We start from the raw sequence: 16,246 nt of genomic DNA, 5'->3' as shown, positions 1-16,246 counted from the left end.
GACAGTAGATGAACTTCTGAAGCCTTGTGGGGGATCGGTGGCTGTGCCAGAGTAAGGCATGGGAACCACTTACTGAAGTTAACCTGGGATGGGATGATAAAAGCTTTGTTGCAGGTGACTAGTTTTGAGAGTGCTGCAACAGAGTCTGGCACTGCTAAAACCAGACCCAGGGCCAGTTCTGCCCAACCTCAGCACTATAGGGACATGAGCAAGCACCCCCCTATCCATCCTTCTCCCAGCATTTCTTCTCAGTTTGTGTCTCTTTCCAGAAATGACACAAGTCTTTTATATCATCGTTGTGTTCCTGCCTCTGCTTGTCAGCACAGTAACTTTACAGCAAAGTCACCACTTCAGTGGAGCACTCACCCCTGACTCTACCGTTTCATCCCATAGCACAGTTGACATCACTTACAGCATCTACTATATGTGGGAAAAATCTACATGGATTTGATATTTTTTTTTCCACCCCTAGGGACCCCTCTGGGACCAGGGCACCATATTGAGACCCACTAGCAGCAGCAAGAAGGATGTGCCCACAGCCGAGGCCCCAGGCAGTGTCCCTTCCCTGGAAAGGGGAGGCAGAAAGCAAAAGCAAAGGAATCACCCTGTTTCTGAGCCAATGCACATCTAAGAAATTAATTTGGGGCTGGGATTTGCATGATCTTGTGGGAGCTAGGCACTTAACCCAAGTGAAATGCTGGCAGCTTTGACATCTAAAAGCTCTTTTAAAGATCCTATTGTTCAGTGTCTTAATTGTTCAGATTTTTTTCCCTGACTCCCAGCTGTAGTTCAGGCTTCCAGCCTTTTCCAAACAAGTTTATCCATCCTTAATTACCACTAAGAAAGTGACCCTGCTCGAGCCCCGCTGCTGCTCTCCTCTTGGCTGACAGACAACTGCCAGCCAGGCAAGAGCTACTAATTAGTAATTGATAAATATAAGCGTACTGTCTTCCCCGAGTAGAGTCCCACTTGATGACAGTAATTAATTGCCCATTGATCCCCCCAGGTTAACGGCAGGTCTGCCGAGGTGCTTCTCAGCTGCTTCAGCTGGAGGGCAGTGCTGCAGGCAGGGGTGGGCACTGCCTGCCCTGCCTGCCGGGGGGGGGGGGGGGGGGGCTGTCAGGGGGATGCAACTAGAAGAGTGTGGGCTAGGTGATGACACCAAGGAGCAGCCCTAGAGGAAGCCAGCAGGAGAGCCCATCCAGGGCCAGCGCCACATCCCCCCATGACAGTGATGCCAGAGGAGACTTGGTTATGCACTTCATCGCAAAATCCAGGTGTCATTAAAGCTTAAACCAAGCAATTATTTTAATTCTTCACCTTTCTTCTAGTCCTTCATTGTTGCACATGTTTAAGCAGCAAAAAATTAAAATAACGTGACATATGAACTGCCACATTAGAAAGGATGAAGGCGGCCCTGGCTTTGCAGGCGTTTGTGCACACTCTTTGGTTTGTGTGTGTGAGCGGTCCCCGCACCCCCAGACATGTTCTGCAGACCCGGGGGGGGGGGGGGGGGGGGGGGGGGGGCAAGGGCCAAAATGCTGACTTGAAAATAGATTCGCATTTTGTCATGACCCAAACACAGTTTTTCCAAGAGACAAACAATCAAACCACTTGAAAAAAAAAAATGCAACGGCTTAACTAGAGCTTTAAATTACATCTCCCAAGGCAAATACCTGAATGTCAAGTGTCAGTCCCAAGGGTTTTTTGTTGCTCATTATCACCCTATAAACTCCTTGCAAGAGGGGATGTTTCCTGCCCAGGCAGTCGGATTTGTCATGGAAAAACTGACCCAGCCAAAGCAGGGCGGATAGACTGTGCAACGTGCACTCTCCTCTTGGGAACCCGTCCTGGCATGTGGCTTCTGGCGATATTGCTGTGCTTGGTGATGGCTCGGCTGGGTGGCAGCATGGCAGTGCGCGTGATCTGTTCCAGAAGGACTTTCTCCTTCCTCCCAAGCCCAGCAACCCCTCCACCACAGCACCCAAGGGGCCTCGTCTCGCCTTGCGACCACCTGAAACATATCCCAGGCCACTCTCGAGAGCAGCACGTGCACGGCCACGATACCAGGGTCCGTCCCCTCCCACAGCTTTCAGGGGATGTCGCTCTCTCAGGTTTTAATTAATTGTCTTTCTATTTTTTTTTTTTGTTTGGGTCAGGCTCCCAAGTGCCGATCTGTTTGATAGCACCCCGGGGAGCCTTTTGTTCTGAATAGGTGAAAAATTGTACCCACAAAAAGAGTTCCCCCTCCGATCAATTCCCTCTAACAACTTTATTGATTAGCTGCAGTAACATTTTTCATTTATTAATTATGAAGAAGATGTTCCAGTGCTTTCTTAAAGTTAACTGTTGTGTTTTTCTCTCTCCCCGCAGCCCTCCCAGCGCAGCCGGGGTGGCTGCAGAGCTGCAGGAAGGTGCACAGAGCCCAGCACTGCAGGGACGGACACCTCTGCTGCACACAAACCTGCTCGGCAGGACCTCAGCTTGCTCATCTCCTAAAAACAACAGTGGCTTCGGGTGCTTTTCTCCACCTGGCATGAGTTACCCAATTCCTCCCCTTTCCAAAAGCAGCTGGCAGCAGCTGTGACCACTGAGTGGGGCACCCCCGGGCACCTCCACCCTTTGCCTGTCCCCAGCTGGAGCCAGGAGGTGACAGAGGGAGAAAAGCAGGAAAAAATCCAATTGCAATTATTCCAATATGCAAAACCAGCTGGGCCTGTGCACGTGAGGGGACAGAGGCACTTTGGCTCCAGCAGCTGCAGCCATCTCCGCGATGATGGAGGCACAGCAGGGTGAGGTGCCCTGTGTCCCCCACCCCTGCCCTTCCCCTGCCTGCCCTGGCCCTCTCAGCATCAGCAGCCACACACACACACACACACACACACACAGAGCCCTGCTTTCATGCAGCCAGCCCATCTCCCAGCTCCAGCCCAGGCTCCCCCAGCACCAGCCTCCCGATCCCCACACTTCCTGGCAGCACTGTCCCTGCTGCCCTCCTCTTGCGTTTTTTACCGGATCGGAAATCCCAAGCTAGGTCAGGGCATGACAAACAACATCAAAAGATGAGCTCCACTCTGGAGCGTGCACCATTCTTTGGACACAGCAGAGAGAATGGCTGGCACCACATTAGGGGCAGGTTAGGGTGACAAAAAGGTAACATGCTTTGGCCAGGTCTGAGGCAGAGCTACAGACTAAAGCTGCTGCCCAACATCTGCCAGCCTAATGATTTAATTACCACATTACTGCTGGTCAGCCTTGGAAAACCGATTTTGCCTTCATTGGCGGGTTGCCACAGGATGAATACATTGGGGATGAAACCCACCTTGATGAGCCCAAGCAACCCAGTCAGCATAGCAGGAGAGGCAGCACTCAAGCCCCCTGAAGCCCCACAGATCTCCCCATGCTCACTGCAACCGCTGAGGCCAAAGCAGCTCACCCTGAAGAGAGCAGGAGGAGCATGCAGACTGCTGCACACTCCCAATTTTCAAAAGCTGCTTGCTTTTTCCACAACAATCCTGTTGTTCTGCCCCCAGGACGCACATCTCCATCACAGCTGGATGCTCAAACCCAAACTCGCTCCCAGACAGACCCTGAGGGGCTGGAGCATGTCCAGAGCCGGGGAAGGGACTGGGGGAGCTGGGGGGTCAGCTTGGAGAGGGGGGGCTGAGGGGAGACCTTCTGGCTCCCTGCAACCCCCTGAGAGGGGCTGGAGCCAGGGGGGTCGGGCTCTTCTCCCAGGGAACAGGCGACAGGACGAGAGGGAACGGCCTCACGTTGTGCCAGGGGAGGGTTAGGTTGGGAATGAGGGAAAATCCCCTCACGGAAAGGGTGGCCAAGGCCTGGCACAGGCTGCCCGGGGGGGTGCTGGAGTCACCAACCCTGGGGATGTTCAAAAAACATGCAGATGCAGTGTTTAGGGCCGTGGTTTAGTGGTGGGCTTAGCAGTGCTGGGTTAATGGTCAGACTTGATGATATTAAAGGCATTTTCCAACCTAAATGATTCTGTGATTCCATGTCCTCCTTGATCCAGGACCCCAGAGCTGATGTGCAGAACTCAAACATGGCCTCAGCAGTGTCCTCACAGTGCTGGGACCAAGCGGTCACTTTGGCCAGGGTCCTCTGCACACCAGACAACTGGGATGTCTCCATTGCTTTTGTTGTTGGGAATTACTGATGTCAGAGGTGACAAATCCCGGCTCCAAGGTCAGGAGTTGTTCAGACACAGGGAAGGGATGCCGTAGGGTTTCAACACCCCAAACGAGTGATTTTTCACATCCTTCATTGTGGGTCTTTGCCAGGCAATGTGCCTGGCTCCAGCCTGGCCAAGGGCTGCTCCTGCCTCTGTTCCAGCCTCATGAACACGCCACCCCCCAAAGCCCCACTGTCACTGGGGCTCGAGGGTGCTCATAAACCCTGCTCACACCATAAATTGAGGGAAAGAGTCAAGCAAGGGCGAGAAGCCCAGCAGCAAGCTGGAAGGAGAGTAAGGAAGGGAAAGGAAGGTCAGAAAGAGGGTAATTAAGGAAATGCACCAAAGAGAAATTATACAGGAGACGATTAGAAATGTACAATTGGTGTTGGTACCTGGGAACATAAATCACAGAGTTGGAAGGAGATCTCACAGTACTGAAGGAAACCTAAGGGTGATAGTGGACTGATTATGGGTTTGAAATATGGCATGTTGGCAAAAAATCTGTGATGATTTATCTTCTGTCACGGGCTATCCCGGGAAGGTGGCAGGCCTTTCCCATATAGCTCTTCTGAGACTGAAACTCCAGCGCTGAATTGATTTCTGATTCTACCAGTCTGTGCTCAGCTCAAGATGGTAACAAATAACACAGAGAAGAGAAGGGAAAATTAGGAAATCAAAAAGGAGATTACAGTCATGGGAAAACAAATGCATGAAACACACCCTCAGTACAAGGGATGGAGGACAGAGATTTGGGTACCCGTTTGACATTTACACCCCTATAAAAAAACATAACCAGCTGATTACCCAAAATTATCCTTTGGCATGCTATCGTGGGTATACAAAGGTTCAGTAAGTCAGTTTTGCAGTCCTGCCCAAACCCACTAGTGATTACCAGTCCCTCTGAAACTACAAGGTAAAAATCTATACTTTTTGCAAATACCTAAAAATAAAAAGATAATACTAATCTAAGTAATGGCAATACAGAGGGGTTAGCTGGAAGATGAATTCAATCTCTGGATTAAAATATGAAAGGCTATTTGGCCACGTGCTGTGCAGTAATTACAAATCCATGGGCACCAACACCACCAGCGCACCCAGTCAGCAGCTCATCGCGGTCTGGGACCCGGACCCATGTTGCCGGGGCAGCCAGCGCGGGGGACCTGCAAAGGGCTGTTGGTGCTGCAGTGGTGGGAGGCAGATTAGGAGCCTGAGAGAAGCTTCAGAAGGATCTGCTGGCAAGAAGCATAAACAAAAAATAGGCGGTGGCAGGAATAAAGCCGAGAGCGGGGAAAATGGAGACGATGATCAATACCTGAAGACCAAAAACAAAAAGAGAACTGCAAACAACTTTTACTCTTGACCTGTGCAACCAGAGGCCTGAACTGAAGATCTGTTTTCCCTTAGAGAAAATGTAGGCACGGTCACAAAATGAAACAGATTTAAATAAGGGCATGGACTGCAGCATCTCTACAGTGCATTTAGCCCTCCAGAACCCCACACATGAGCCTGGATGGAGGTCCTGACACAATAGGAAGGCTGGCCCTGCGGCATCTCTGCTGGCTGGCCTGGCTGTGTGGACACAGTGCAGCTCAGGGAGCAGGGAACATGCCTCCATCCCAGAACAGTGACGGGCTGACAGCTGCTGCTGCCCTGGAAGCAGCGAGAGCAGCACGACCTCCCCAAGCACAGGCAAGGTCCGGGGTGCCGCAGCCAGCTGGGACCATCATGTTCACCCAGCCCTGCCCATGAGCCGCAGCACAACTGGGCCACCCGTACCAGGGCACATGGGGAAATACAGTGCTGAATTGATTGCCTCAGGTGGGTCCAAAGACAACAGCATATATATTTTCATAAAAGGCTATATGGCTCAGGTTAAAGAAGCAATGCCTAGGGATGGCAGCTGTGGCTTGCTTGTGGTTCATCATCATTAGCCTGTGGGTCCATGAGGTCCTGAGCAGCACCGAAGACAGTGGACAGGGAACAACCGTTTCCATCTCTTCTACTTTAGGAATGAAATGAGCAGGGGAGAGCTCAAACCAGGAGAAGACGCATCATCACACAGCACATAATTGCAGTGCAGGGCTTGTTACCAGATGCTGAGGACCTCAATCAGACCCCATGCTGATGGCAGGCTCCAGACCTCCAGCTATGGGATCCCATAGCCTCTTCAGGACACCTGCACTGCTGCTTAGCCAGCCTTGCCATTAGGAAAATTCTCCACATTTCCCAAAAAAATAACCTAAAATCTCCCTTGCCCTTCATTTGTTCAAGGGAACCTAGCAGCAATGCAGCACCTCAGTTTTCCTGCTGTCCTACTTCCAGGCTGGCTCCATCTGGGTGACAAGGAGGTCAAGGGACCAGCTTGTTCAACATCACCGGGTGCCGTGTTGGCACAGTCAGGATTAAAGCTGGGGAATCCCAGGGTTCACAGTCCTTCGCCTGACCCAGCCTAAGCACAGGACTCCTGCTGTAAAACAGATGGTAAGGAAAAACTATTGGAGGACATTAATAATAACACATAGAAAACTAGATCGAAGGGATCAGGACATAACAGAGGCTCTGAACAGTAATTTGTTGCCTCTGTGGTAAATGAGGAGGACAGATGCTTGCTTAAATTTGGGGATTACGTTTTGTAGGCTAAAGAAGATAATAAATGCAATTATTGCAGTATTAAAATGTTGGTCCTCCAATGGACAAGCATTTCAGAAAGACGCCTGTCATTAAGAGCTGGGGATGAGGGGACAGGTCCTTGGGAAGGGCAGGGTTGAAGTCTGGGGGTCTGCCAGCCAAGTGCAGTGGCAGTGCCGCCACCCCCAGCCCAGAGGTGCACCCTCGCCCCCCTGCATGGCCCAGCCCTGCCTCGTCTGGCAGGGAGTAGTGACAGAAACTAAACCTTGTCACAGAAGAGTCACCTCTGGCAGCAAGAGCTCGTGCTGTGCTGTCTGTGATGCCCTGCTCCGCGCCTTTCAGCCCCAGCAGCCTGGAGATGCAGTGGGAGAGCAGAAGCCTCCCGCTCCCTCAGCTCTGCTCCCCGATGCCTGCCAGGGCAGCACCCAGGCACCCTTCTGCTGCCCTCCTGCCTGCCGCCTTTAACGGGGATTTACCAAGAAAGCTGTGACTGCGGTGGAGCCACCCCTGGCCCCTCTCTCCTGCCTGGCCCTGGGTCTCAGCATGCACCAGAGGACATGCACTGCGCCTCCCATCCAAAATCCGGGAACCTGAGCCCCAGTGGAGCATCCTGGCAGGGGGAGGATACTCATGCCCTGGGCTGCTGTCAGGCAGGGTAAACAGCCATCACATGCTGCTACTTTTGTGGCTTTGAACAAGTCAGATTGTGGGACCAGTCTGAGCTGAATGTGTCAAATGGGGAAGCACGGGCTGGACTGTGCAGTTGCTTGTTTAGCAACTTCTTTGAACACTCACACAAACAGCAAAATAATAAATGAGAGGTGTGAGAGATGTACTTTAGCCCAGTGAAGATTTATTCTTCAAGGGTTCTGTGGGGCATGGGAAGAGCATCCTTTTTCCACAATTTTCCAGGAAAGTTTAGCACAACATGCCTCCCTTTCTGCCTTTTAGCTGGTTTGTGTGCTGTTTGGGCTTTGGTAAAAGTCATGTCATTTTAGTGGGCTAGCCTAGGTGTATGTAAGGTTAGCACAGGAACACCTTGCCGGGATAACTGAAATGGGGAGGATACGTGAAGCCCCTGAGCCCCGGCTGTGGACCCCTGCACCCCGCAAAGTGAGCCTGCAGGAAGGGGCAGCGCACCCTCGGCTTGGCTGGCTGTTCCCTGTCTTTACATTCACAGAGGTACCCTAAACAAATAGATGGTTTGGGGTTCAAGGGTTTTTTTCTTCCTTGCTTTTGCCACAAGCTTTGGGTGAAGAGTTGGCCTGAGTGGCACTGCTTGTCATCAGAGCAAGACCCAAGGTGGAACCCAGACCCAGACCCCGCAGCTCACTCTCAGGGGTGCCCGGATGGAGGTGGATGTCTGGGGAGGCTCCTGTGGGCTCGGTAATGCCTGCCATACCTGAAAAGGTTGATAATGATGCTGAGATCCAGAGGGATGACTGCTTAATCCCTCTCTTGTTCTCCTTTTTGGCTCTCTGATCATTGTTAGTCTAATTGGTACATCATGGTTTATGATAAAGATCAAGCCCACCAGGCAATGACAAGTACTGTAGCTGCCTGGGGTTCATTTGCTGCAGTTCCTGTGTTTATTATTGCTAGAATTAAATAGTTTCCCATGGAGAAATGGCTAATGATGTCACTAAAATATGAGGAGGGAGGAGGCAATTACAGCTGCTCCTGACCTAGCTGTTCTGTCTCAGACAAACAAAACTGCCTCCTTTGCTGTGTGCAATATAAAAGGCTGCCGCGGTGGGCTGTGCCTGGTGAGCGTGCGGAGGCAGGAGGAGGAGAGGGAAGTGCTTTATGAGGGGAGAGTCTCCTCTTCGTACACAAATATCTAAAAACTATTAATTTCAGGCAGCAGCTAGGAAGAAATACATGAAAGGGAAATTGATTTCTATTTAAATGGTATGTTTTCATCACCTTTTTTCAGAGCATGAACATTCATCTTTGAGTACCTGTGCTAATTGATTTCAAATGCTATTCAACACAATCACTGTAGAATAATAAATCTAGAGGAGAAGAAGTAAAAGGAGGGATATCGGCACGGCACGGCTGGAGGACGCAGCTGGGAAGAGGGGTGAACTGCAGCGCAGGGCACAGCCCCTGGCCCCCGCAGCATGTGCCCAGCTGGGTCCCCACACCAACAGCCCCACAGGTGCAGGCAGCAGGTACAGCAACCAAAGACAAAAGGTACACAACCAGCCTGCAAAAGAGGAGTCATTAGGGGACTGAGGAGGTTTACAGCTAATACAAAGGGTCCAGCTAATCCACATAAGCTCTCAGAGAGAGGGGGCACCACAAGGGAGATTGGGCACAGGACTGAAATCAGGAGCTGGAGCCCAAGCTGGCCAGGTGGTACACAGGCTGTGGGCTAGGAAGAGCCGAGCATCCCTCGGGCACTGCAGCAGGGCTGCATCCCCAGCCAGCCCCTCACAGGGGCCAGCGTCGCAGAGCACAGGGAAGAAGGAAAGAAGGATTTCTCCCAGCCAGGGCTGGCAGAGAGCCTGGCTTTGAGGGGCGGTGGAGGGGACTGCCAGGTAACCAGGAAGGCTGAGCTACTGCCAGCTCCTGGAAATGGTCTCTTTTATTGAGGGTTTTGTGTGCTCCCGCACACTCCTCGGCTACATCACTCCGTGTCATGCTGGGATGTAAAATGTCATGATGCAAGGGGCTGCCAAATGGAGAAAGTTAAAAGAATCCCTTTGAGCGCTCACACTGTGAGCCACTCCTCTCAAGAGCACTGTTAGTCCTCGCAAGCACCTGAATTAAATTTATTGCCAGGGATATTGGCTACAGTGTCTCCCTGTGCAGGAGAAAAAGTAAATAAAATTTCCTTCAGGCACATTGATTCTCACCGTCAGCCATCTGATGGTTACACAGAACGTAAGAAATGAAGGAGGTGCCCGGGCAAGGACGAGACAGTAGCGCTCAGTGGGGGGCAGCAGGCTCTGCCCACCCTGGCAGCACCCAGCCCAGCTGGCGCAGCCAGAAGAAAAGCAGGGAGAGAGTGGAGGGGCTGGGAGGGAAACAGCAAGACCTGAAGATGAAAACAAGCACTCCGTGCCATGAAACATTCCCGATGCTCCCCAGCAAGGAATCCTGGCAGGTGTGAGGGGTACTGGGCACAACTCTGGGGCCCACAGCTGCATAAGAGCAGGGAGCTCCTGCTACAGCAGGGTGGCTAGGACTGATGCATTTCAACACCATCTAGTGCAAAGGACACAAGCAGGAGGGTATCAGAGAGGAGACTACTCTGGGGAGCAATGGCTCTGAAAACCATCTATCTTTCAGGTGTTTATCCTCAAATAAATAATGGAACATGATACCCAAAAAAGCCACTGTGGAAAAATGGTCTAATGGAAGCCCTGGCTAAATGCGAACGTGGTGGGTGAGAAGGAGGCAAGCTGCTCCTGCCTCAGCATGTGGCACTTGTGGACAGATATTGCAGTGCTATAGCCTGTTGTGGTACTTACATCTCAAAAGGATGTTGAGAAATTGAGGAGAGAAAATAGCCATAAAAATTTCTTGCAAGCCAAAAATACACTGCACAGAAACTGGCTAAAAGATGTTGAGCTTGTCAAGAAAAGAGTGGAAAATGCCCTGATTACAGAATATGGGAACTTTGGCAGGAAAAAACGACTAAATAACAAGATGTCTTTAACCTGAGGTCAGCTTCACAAGGAAAGGGCCCCCCAAATTAAAGCCATGAGGGTGAACAACCCAAGGGGGTGGTAGCTTTGGTGTCTCCTGACAGTCTGGATGCCCTTCCCCACAGACCACCCACACAGGCACAAGCTATTGGGCACAACATAGGATTAATGGGTGAAATTCAAAGACCTTTCATAAACGAACAATCTATGAACTTCAATATGGCATTGTAGTATAAAAGCTCAATAGCAATATTCATATTGAGTTATCTTCCGATTTATGGCGCATAAGATTGACTGGTTTGACTCTCATTTAATCTGAGTCACTTCATACATCCTTGGGAAGCAGATATATGTAGGAATGGCCCAAAACTGAGATGGTGCTGCAAATTGCCTGTTCTTTTGTACCCTCGACCACTGGGTTGGAGCTGCACTTTTTTGCCCAAATAGCTAGACCATTATGAAGCTGTATTGCATGGGCATCATCTTTTCCAAATATACTTGGCTCGTTCACTCCCACGTGTCCTTGACCGCAGTGAGGAATCACACTGGACACAGTGAGCAGGAGCCCGGGGCTGTGCGGCACGGCAGTGGCAGGAGGAGGCTGGTGCTTCCAGAAACAAGGAACCACTGCGACTCAGGACGAAGCTCGGGGAGCACATTTCTTCCTCTCTGTCTTCCACGGCCTCCTCATCTCTAGATGAAGGACCTGTAACCTTGCCAGGGAGATGGTTAGAGCTTAACAGAAAAAACAAGCAACAAACTGCCCTGATCACTGCTACCGCAATTAAACCCAGAAACAGTTGGAACACTTACATTGATGCAGTTGGGACTGTAAGCAAAGTAAAACCAGTAAAATAATGGCCAGTGGACAGTCAGAGACCATGCAAAGCCTATTGATTGCAACAGGGTCTCTCTTCTGTACAGCAGTGATCTCAGAAGGGCTGAGCTTCTGGCAATTTATAGCAAATAATGTATTGTACACCATTATCTGTGCATCCTGGAAATCAAACTGAAGCATCTGGGTCTTGCTAGTACCCATTTATGTACAAACAGACTCTGCTAAGGAGGAGCAGGAACATCCCAGCGGGATGGATCCTGGGCTTTAGCACCAGGTCCCAACAGGGGCTGGGACAGTGCTCCCTGCACACATTCCTGCACAGCCCCCAGCACCACGAACGGCCACCCCAGACACATCCCCCCACCCTTGGGGGCCTCATGAAGAGCCATAAAGAAGGGCCTTGTCATGTGTTGGCACTTATGATGCATTTAATTTAAAAGGGCTTTCCCCGATGTTCCCACCTGAAAGACATCTCCACGGCCCACTGCTGTGGTGGTTGTTGCATGCCGACCACCAGCTCACCATTCAGCCAGGGTGCTTCCACTGGTGCGCAGCCAAGGACTTGAGAGAAGGGGGGTGGCATACAACTGAGCGACATTTGATCTCAGATACTGGGCTTTGGGGTAAAGAAGGGCCCTGGCTGTGGGTCGGTGCCCAGGATGGACCTGGGAGTTACCTGGGAAACAGGGCAGAGGGGAAGGGTTCAGCCTTGCTCCTGGCAAATGGTGGCCCCATGGCTGCCCATCAACAACCCATCAACAAAGCCCCATGCCAGCCACGCAACATTGTTCGAAAACATGCTTACGGCTTCACACTGCAAGTCATCACAGAGGCCAGCATAAATTTACAGCAGCAAAAAGGGGAGGCCCTAAAACACAGGGTGAAAACACAGGTGTAATAGTGTCAGCGAAAAGGAAAAGCCCAGATCAGGAATTCACACTGTCCTACATTCCCTGTGCCAATAGAGGGAAAAGCCTCCAAAATTTCACAGTTAATTCATCCACTTTACTTTGGATACCGTGGAAAGTATAAAACAACCAAACACAACCTCAGGGTAAGTGTATAAAGTGCTTACAAACTGCCAAGCAAAAAGTCCAATGTGATCTGTGCACCGCAATCCCAGTTCTGTGTTTTCTGAAAAATCAGTGATCAATTCTTCGTGGATTTTTTAGAACTTCATGACAGCAAGACCTAAGCTCAGGCTCCCACCACACCTGCAAGGCTGCTGTGGGGCAGGCGGCAGTGTCCCCAGGCAGGGACATCCTGGCAGGACAGCTCATGGGGTCCAGTGAGCATAGTACAAGAGCAGTTGCCTGCAGTGCAGCCGGCAGCTGTTCCCCTACGCATGCCATGCCGTGCCGTGCCGTGCTGTGCCATGCCATGCCGGGGAGAAGATTGCCCTGCAGCTGCCCAGGGCTGGTTCAAAAGGATGATATATCAGCAAGGTTGTATTTGGGACTGTTATATATGAGCGGTTGTCTAATGGGTCTCCGTAGTTACAGCCTGTAGTCGGTGCCTTGAGAAAGGAATGAAAGCAACAAATCAACCTTGAAACAAAATTAAAACCAGTGTGCTTCACAGCCCATCGAGGGCAACTGCTTGGCTGCGCTTGCCTGCGGCAGTGGGGATAGAACATCGGGGTCCTGCCACCACAGCCCTGGGGACAGCAGCACCCTCCCCTAGGTCTGTGTGCCAAACTGCCCCATAAACCCCCCATCAAACCACAAGGGAAAGGTTTTCAGCCACAGAGGTGGGAGGAAGGGCAGTTGGGAAGGGGCAGGCTGGGCATGCTGCCACTGCCAGGGATGATCAGGAGCAGCAGCTCCCAGTTGCAAACCTTCCTGGGATCCATACAGCAGCATGATGAACACAGGTGTATTTATTTATAATACCTACTCAAGCTGCCCACATTTCGTGCCAAAGGATTTTGTAGGCAGAATGCATCTGTCCACATCAGAAAGGCTGTCAGAAGCGGTGCTAGCCCCCGTAGCCCCCACTCCCAGCGCTAGCCCTCGCTCCCCGGCCAGGCGGGCAGCCCCCGGCACTGCAAGGCAGGTTCCCAGCAGCTACCTCCTGCCTCACAAGTAACGAAGAGATTTCACTGTGAGTTCAGAGGTTGTGAATTTGATAAACTGTCTCATATTTTTAAATGAAAAAATGATACTTCATCTTTCTAATGACAGAAAAACTTGGAGATGGTTTACAGTAATATATGCCTTTTTTAATACATGGCTTGCAATCTCAGGCCAGCGGCTGTATGAAGAATGGAATAGCAGGCAAAAGGTTAATAGAGCATTGGTCCTTTTTTAATTGAAAAAATGACTGAGGGACCGTGTAGCAGACTGAGCAGTAATATTATTACAGGCTGTAAGTACTGTTCCAGAGACTTACTGTTCATCTGGGAGCAGAGTAATGAGCACCGGGCTGTGTCTCCTGCCTCAGCAGGAATGCGGGCTCACTCTCAAACAGGTTCATAACCAGCTCGCCTTTGAAAATGGAAATTATTTCATGAACGTCCTTTGCAAACTTTGTGTGTGACATGGTCCTCCAGAAAGAAGTACGCTGAATCACTGGCAAAACTAATTCCTCCAAAGCATGCCTCAGTAGCATCACGCCCAATCTGCATTGGTGCAGAAGGTACTCGGGGCCAGGCTGGGCTTTGTGTTTATGGGGTGCAAGGATGCAATTTGTTGCCCTTTGATCTAACATATTTGGCAACACTCCCCTGGGTGTAAATCAGCATAGCTGCATTGATCTTAGGTAAACTACAGCAATTTATACTGCCTGTGGATGGGACCCCTGCGCCCTTCCCTGGCACTGCCCATCCTCTCTGCTGCAGGTAGCCCAGCACCAGGAGCATCCCTGCACCGGCTGGGCACCAGGGGTCACAGCACACATAGACCCTCCTGCATGGACAAAGTGGAATCACTTCGCTTTTCTGCTATAAAACAATTATGGAGCTTTTATACACCAGTCTTATCAGGCTTAGTGTGTCTTGTAGAGCAGGAAAAAAAATCACAGCAATTTGGCTGGGTAAGCAGCCAGTGCACTGCAGGCCCCCACCCTGAGCCCGGTTCCCCAGGGTGCTGGTGTGGGGCAGGAGAGCTTGTCTGCATGTGGGTGAAGAGTGGTCCTTCTCCACAGCTGCCGGGGCAGGCACCTGGGTCAGTGAGCCACAGCAGGGGCCCATTGTCATGCCACACGTGTAAGGCTGCATATGCATCTATAAGCACTGCATGCATACTGGCCACAGCACAGACTGCACCTGCGCTGAGTGTGGCAGCCCCGGCACTTAAACCAGAGGCTTCTCCTGCAACGGTTGGGTTTGAAACCCCAGGGAAAAGCTGTGTGCACCACTAGAAGAACCAAAGATAATAAATGAAGCCAATAGCACAGGGGAAGCTCTCCAAAAGCCTGCAAAAATGGACCTTGAGACTAAAACTACCCTGCAATCCTCCAGGGGAAAGATGCTCAAACGATAAATAAAAGATGAAACTTGTATAAATTATGGCAGTAAATCATAATGTGAAGAAATACTGAGCTTAATGTCCTGCTTAGGCTACAAAGGGGAGGAGCGGGGCTGACGGTCATTCATTGGTTAGTCCCCTGAAGCGAGGGGTGTTGCTGAAGGCATGAAAAATAGAGAATCTGGGGAGGACAGAGGGGCGGAGGTGGCAGTCGCAGACAGGGATTACTTTCAAAATACATGGATGCAGCAGGAAGCCAGAGGGCCGGGGTCTGCAGGGTCAGAGGGCTGGGGTGTCCCTGTCCACACAGCCCCATGGCAAGGGAGCACGGTGGAGGCAGAAGCTGGAGAAAATAAATAGCATTGATGGAGGGGCTTGGTGCTGCGCAGGAGGTGGCTAATTGGGGTAGACAGCCTTCAGGACTAGTTGCAGCAGGGAGGCTTCGGCAGCCATTGCACGGTGCTGGTGGTGGGGCATGAGGCTGGCTGCTCAGCCCCAACATGCTGGGGAGCACCGTAATGCCACAGCGATCTTCTCCAGAGATGGCAGCAGGCATAAATGGCATGACTGAAAGCCTGCAAGGGGAGAGAGGAAGAGGGGGAGGAAGCTTCCCTGGAAAATGTGACAGACAAGGGAAAAAACACATTTCAGCCTGCAAGGATGAAAGGAACCACATCCTTCCAGGTTGGCTAGCACCGGATGGGCAGAGGAAGAGATGGGCAACACTAGGCGGGAGGTTTATTTGGGAGCTGGGGTTAGTACCTGGCTCAAACCAGAGCAGCTCCTGAAGCAGAGACTGTAGTGGTGCAGGCAGGGCTAATTGATGAGGAATTGCCATCAGAGCGCTGTGTCATCCAGAGGAGTTGAACTCTGGGCTGGCTGGGAAGCAAGGCTGTTAAACAGGTTGTGGCGGTACTTCGGGCTGGTAAGGATTTATGGTCGGGGGGAGCAGCTCTATCTGTCATCTGTGAAAAGCCTCATTTACAGAGAGACGCCGTCAGGAAAGGCAATCAGCTTGAAACCTGCTAAGCTGGGAATTTATAACTGTTCTGCAAGGGAGAGCTCGTCCCTTCATTCAGCAGGAGCTGCAGAAGCAGCAAAGGGAGGCAGCCCCAGGGACCTCGCACCCCCCTGAGCAACACCCACGCTGGGGGCACATCCCCCTGCAGCCCCCTCGAAGAAGCTCTAAGTCCAGACAGTAAAAACGGCAATGGACTTCCTAAGCAGGCTCTGCGAGAGCCGGTCATCTCTGGGAGCAGCTGGGTGCGCTGCCGTTAGGCACACCTTTCCGTCTCCAGGGGCAGAAGGGAATTCTCATGGAAAAAGAGAGGAAAAGTGCATTGTGGAGATGCTACCCAGCCCCTGGACCTGGCAGTGCCAGCTGGGCTGTGGCCTTTTGAGCGGGTATTTGTGCTCAGGGCATGAGACAGTGGCTGTGGCTGATGGCTGTAGGCTGGAACGGCTG

This window comes from Falco punctatus (genome assembly GCF_963210335.1).
Source record: "Falco punctatus genome assembly, chromosome: Z".
Classification (NCBI taxonomy): Eukaryota; Metazoa; Chordata; class Aves; order Falconiformes; family Falconidae; genus Falco; species Falco punctatus.
Note: the sequence above shows the minus strand (reverse complement) of the source record.